Genomic DNA, 6,296 nt, shown 5'->3' with positions numbered 1-6,296 from the left:
GTAAAATAAAGAAAAGCCTTGTGAATGTAGCTTTTCAGAGAGCTGATATGCAGGTCAAGTAGTGACAATTCTCAGGGGATAGGACTTTTTGAGGAGCTCCAGCCTGTTCTGCCCCATCCCGCTGCTAGGCTGCTGTTTTTCACAAATACCGTAGTTCCAACAGCGCTAGGTCTTGAGGCTACTGCAGAGCCGGGGAGAGGAGGATGGGAATAGAGCAAATTAAACACTACAACTCTCACTGTTCTGACATTCGGCCATTTTTCTTGAACAAACAGTCCTCAGGATGTTACAAGGCTCTGGATACTTTCTAGAGTTCTGAAAAAGCTGAGCTAGATAATTATCGCTGGCAGTCTCACTGCTTGATAGAGGAGCAGAGTTTTGGAAGTCCTTACTCTGCCATTCTGGAAGTTCTTCCCAACAAATGTTAACTTAATTATGAAGAATCACATTATATGGACGCTTCACTTACAGCCTCATGACACATACACCAGAAAACAAGGTTTACAAAAGAAGCAAAATCTCAGTTCCAATCCAAAGTTGTCTAAGTCCTAATTTATAAGTTTCCTTTTAATATTTACTTCTATTAGGCTACCTTAGTTAATATTTATGCCATTTGTGAGAGTCTTATTACTACTGACAATTGCAAGGCCTTAGCTAAAAAAATAAGAAGCATGCCTGGTTTCATACTTTCAAATCACCCTTTATTTCTAAAAGCCTTATCAAATATTTCAGTCAATGTCCCAAAGAAATGTAAACTAAAAGTAATATGCATCTAAATGTCACAAAACGCTAAATATAAGAGTTGCCATGAATGAAGGTGTTTAAAAATAGTTTCAATTAGAATAAAACTATGAATTTTATAATGGAATGGTGAAGGGAATTTTGGTATATTTATGTGATAAAAGAGTAGGTAGCCTATAAAAATGTATATAAAAGGTTTTTAGTATGTTTTAGCATTAAGCAAAATACACAAATAGAAAATTTTATGTACAGCATGATCTCAAATATATAAAATCTATGCATTATTTTTTAAAACATTAAAAAATGCCTCAAATGTTAATAGTGATAACTTCTGGCTGGTGGGATCTTTCTTTATACACTTGTTTAATTGCAAATGTTCTACAATGTGCAATTATTTCTATTCTAACTGCTGCAAACACAACTCCTGTCCTCTCCCAGGTTGGGATCATAAGCGCTTCTCGTAGCCGCTGGCTGCCTGCAGAGAGCGGGAGAGAGAGTTTACCAAGTCGCAGCTCGTCAAGGCGGAGCCAGGACTGGAAACAAGCCCTCCTGCCTTCAAGTCTCCCGGCTTCTCTGGCGAGAGAGCGGGCTCTGGAGGGGCCTTTGGTGTCCATGACCTGGTGTGTCCAGGTCGCTGGCTCCTTCAGCTCTAAATCTGGGCTATACGAGGCAAAAGGAAAACTTATCACCCTGTCATTCCTGGGGCCCAAGGCCCTTAGCCAGCCTGCCTTCTTGCCTCCGCCCTCCAGAGTCTTCTTGTATTTGTTTTAGTATCTAGGGTTTTTAGTAGAACTTAAGAGGAGGAACGGGGAAATGTACTTCCAGTCCATCTTCCTGGAAACAGAAGTCTGTACATAATTACGAATTTGTAGTTTCTTATTGTTCTCTTCTTCTCCCTCCCTCTCCCTTTCCTTCACCCCCTCCCCCCTGCCCTTCCCCCCTCCCTCCTATGCCTCCTCATCCTCCCCCTCCCCTCCTCCTCCCCCTGCCTCCTCCTCTCCCTTTCCTTCACCCCCTCCCCCCTCTGCCCTTCCCCCTCTCCCTCCTACGCCTCCCCATCCTCCCCCTCCTCTCCTCCTCCCCCTACCTCCTCCTCCCCTTTCCTTCTTCCTCCCCCTCCTCCCCCTCCCCCCTCCCCCTCCTCCTCCCCCTCCCCCTCCTGCCCCTCTTTCCTCTCTCCCCTCCTCCTCCCCCTCCCCCTCCCCCTCTTTCCTCTCTCCCCCTCTTCCTCCTCCCCCTCCTCCTCTCTCCCCTCCTCCTCCCCCTCCTCCCCCTCCTTCTTCCCCCTCTCCTTCCTCCCCCTCCCCCTCCTCCTCCCCCCTCCTCCTCCCCCTCCCCCTCCTCCCCCCTTTCCTCTCTCCCCTCCTCCTCCCCCTCCCCCCTCCTCCTCCTCCCCTCCTCCCCCTCTCCTTCCTCCCCCTCTTCCTCCTCTCCCTCTCCTCCCCCTCTCCCTCCCCTCCCCCTTTTCTTCCTTCGTTTTTTTTAAAAGAAGGCCCACAGATTTGCAACAACTTTCAGGCCTCATAGAACCTGGATCCACCTCTCATATTGGTACATGACAAGAGATCAACAAATATTTTTTTAATGAATAAATGATTACGTCCCATAATTAAGATCTAATGAAATTATGGTAGTAGACATCGAATCCTAGAAAGAATGGTTCCCTTGAAACACTAGAAAATTACAAGGAAAGAAATCTAATTTGAAACACCCTCAGGTGTTTCTGGGCATCTGCAGTATCCTGATATTTTGGGTAATGTCTCTTGCTTTTGAAAAAAAAAATGAACTACCAGAAAAAAGCAGGTAAGTGGTGATCAATTGAGGATGCTGCTTAACGTCTCTCAGGTACATTTGTAGTTAGCACAAGGTTTCACCTTTCCTCCAAATTCTAATTATAAGCCCCACTGACCATCGATTCCAGCAGTCCCCAAGTCTGACTGCATCCTGAAATAATTTAGGTGGCTTATTTCCGAGTGCAGAAGAGATGGAAAATTTTTGTACACCTTCTAGTGGTAACCATTACATTATATGCTCTTTGGGACTTCCAAGCACCAATTCATAACTGGCTCCTGCCAAGCCACAACTGAAAAGGAGAAACAGACTTAAAACAAGGAAAAAGTCTGCATCAATAAGTAGGTATGACCCAAATGCTCCAACCCCCCCCCCCCCAAAAATCCTGCTGAACGGAGCGCTGAACGAGGCGAGAGCGGAGAAAGACACCAGACATGACATTCAACCCCTCTTCCAAAGAGAGCAGGATGTCGGTATGGTAAATACGCACAGGCACACTTCATTTTATTGTGCTTTGCTTTATTGTGCTTCACAGATATTCCATTTTTTACAAATTGAAGGTTTATGGCAATCTTGCATTGAGCAAGTCTATCGGTGCCATTTTTCTTTCATTTTTTTTTTCAAGATTTTATTTTTTCCTTTTTCTCCCCAAAGCCCCCGGTACATAGTTGTATATTCTTTGTTGTGGGTCCATCTAGTTGTGGCATGTGGGATGCCGCCTCAGCGTGGCTTGATGAGCAGTGTCATGTCTGCGCCCAGGATTCGAACTGACGAAACACTGGGCCGCCTGCAGCGGAGCACGCAAACTTAATCACTCGGACACGGGGCCAGCTTCTCAGTGCCATTTTTCTAACAGCATTTGCTCACTTCACATCTCTATGTCACATTTTGGTAATTCTCACAATATTTCAAACTTTTCGGCATTATTATATTTGTTATGGTGATCTGTAATCAATGATCTTTGATGTTATTATTGTCATTGTTTTGAGGCACCATGAACCACAACCATAAAAGATGGCAAACAATCAATAAATGTTGTGGGTGGTCAAAAGTCAAGACAGGCCAAAAGCTGGGCCTCTTGTACCAAACAATTAGGCAAGTTATGAATGCAAAGGAAAAGTTCCTGAAGGAAATTAGAAGTGCTATCGTGAACACACAAATGACAAGAATGTGAAACAGCCTTGTTGCTGATGTGGAGAAAGTTTTAGTGTCTAGGCAGAAGATCAAACCAGCCGCAACATTCCCATAAGCCACAGCCTAATCCAGAGCAAGGCCCTGACTCTCTTCAATTCTCTGAAGGCTGAGAGGGGTGAGGAAGCTGCAGAAGAAAAGTTTAAAGCCAGCAGAGGTTGGTCAATGAGGTTTAAGGAAAGAAGCTGTCTCCACAACACAAAAGAACACGGTGAAGCAGCAGGTGCTGATGGAGAAGCTGTGGCAAGATCTCCAGAAGATCGAGCACAGACAATTCATGCGGGTGGCTACACCAAACAACAGATTTTCAATGTAGATGAAAAGCCTTATATGAAAGGAAGATGCCATCTAGGACTTTCATGGCTAGGGAGAAGTCACTGCCTGGCTTCAAAGCTTCAAAGGGCAGGCGGACTCTCTCATGAGGGGCTAATGCAGCTGGGGACTTTAAGTGGAGACCAACGCTCATTTACCATTCCAAAAATCCTAGGGCCCTTCAGAATTATGCTAAATCTCCTCTGCCTGTGCTCTATAAATGAACAACAAAGCCTGCATGAGAGCATAGCTATTTACAACGTGATTGGCTGAATATCTTCAGTCCACTGTTGAGACCTACTACTCAGAAATAAAGACTCCTTTCAAAATATTACTGCTCATTGACAATGCACCTGGTCACCCAAGCGCTCTGATGGAGATGGACAACATGATTAATGTTGTTTTCACGCCTGCTAACTTAACTAACTTAACTCTGCCGCCCATGGATCAAGAAGTAATTCTGACTTTCAAGTCTTATTATTTAAGAAATACATTTCATAAGGCTGTAGCTGCCATAGGCAGTGACTCTTCTGATGGGTCTGGGCAAAGTAAATTGAAAAGCTTCTGGAAAGGTTTTCACCTTCTGGAAAGGATTCACCATTCTAGATGCCATGAAGAACACTCATGGAGCCAGCCCTGATGGCCTAGTTGTTAAAGTTCAGCACGCTCCGCTTCAGCAGCCCAGGTTCAGTTCCCAGGCGTGGAACCACACCGCTTGAGTTGCTGTGGTGGCGACTCACATAGAAGAAGTAGAAGGACCTAGAACCAGAGTATACAACTATGTACTGGGTCTATGGAGAGAGGAAAGAAAGAACATTCATGATTCATGGGAAGAAGTCAAAATATCAACACTGACAGGAGTTTGGAAGAAGTTGATTCCAACCCTCATGGATGCCTTTGAGGGGCTCAAGACTTCAGTGGAGACAGTAATTGTCGATGTGGTGGAAATTGTAAGAGAACCAGAATTAGAAATAGAGCCTGAAGATGTGACTGAGTTGCTGCAATCTCATGATAAAACTTTAACAGATGAGGAATTGCTTCTTATGGATGAGCAAAGAAAGTGGTTTCTTAAGATGGAAACTGGTGAAAATGCTGTGAAGACAACAAAGGACTTGGAATATTTCATAAACTTAGTTGATAAAGCAGTGCCAGGGTTTGAGAGGTTTGACTCTAAGTTGGAAGAAGTTCTACTGTGGGTAAAATGCTCTCAAACAGCATCGTATGCTACAGACACATCGATCATGAAAGGAAGAGTGAATCGATGAGGCAACTTCATTGTCTTACTTTAAGAAATTGCCACAGCCACCCCAACCTGCAGCAACCACCACCCTGATCAGTCAGCGGCCATCAACATTGAGGCAAAACCCTCCACCAGTGAAAAGTTTACAACTTGCTGAAGGCTTAGATGATCGTTAGCATTTTTTAAGCAGTAAAGTATTTTGTAATTAAGGTACATACATTGTTTTTTAGACATAATGCTATTGCACACTCAGTAGACTACAGTATAGTATAACTTTTATATGCACTGAGAAACCAAAACATGTGTGTGACTCGCTTTTTTGCAACATTCACTTTATTGTGATGGTCTGGAACTGAACCTGCAATAGCTCCAAGGTGTGTTTGTAGAAGAGATCTTGGCAGAATCTGACTATCAACCCCTAATTCAGAGGAATAAAGAGTCACAAGAAAGATAAGTCACAAGACTTTAGGGCAGCCGTCCAACTGAAACACGCTGCCCACGTGTAAAAGGCCGGGATATATTTTGAAAACAGAACCAATAGATTTCCTCATGAACTGGTGCGGGATATGAGAGAAAGACAGGAGCCAAGGATGACTCCAAGATGTCTGGCCGGAGCTGCCAGAGAGTTGGAGTTGCCATTACCCGAGCTGGAGGAAGCTCGTGGGGAGCAGAAGCGGCGGGGGAAGATCTGGAGTCTGGTTTCGGACATGCTACATCCGGGATGCCTACTAGACATGCAAGTGGGGATGCAGAGTGGGCAGAAGGATAAATGAGGCTGAGGTTTTAACGAGATGTTTAGAGATATAATTTTTGGAATCTTCAAATAGTTTTTGAAAACATGAGACTGGATGTGGGAGTGAATAATAGAGAAGAGAACGAAGGACTGAGCCCCGGGGACACTTGAACATAGACGGAGAGAAGAGGAGATCCCAGAGGAAAGGAGCCCAAGGAGTAACAACCAGCGAGACAGGAGAGACTCAGTGTCATGTTCTGGAAGCCAAGTCCTCAGCTTTGTATTTTC

Source organism: Equus caballus, chromosome 12 (genome assembly GCF_041296265.1).
Source record: "Equus caballus isolate H_3958 breed thoroughbred chromosome 12, TB-T2T, whole genome shotgun sequence".
Lineage (NCBI taxonomy): Eukaryota > Metazoa > Chordata > Mammalia > Perissodactyla > Equidae > Equus > Equus caballus.
The sequence above is the reverse complement of the archived record's forward strand: the minus strand, read 5'-3'. Positions refer to the sequence as shown.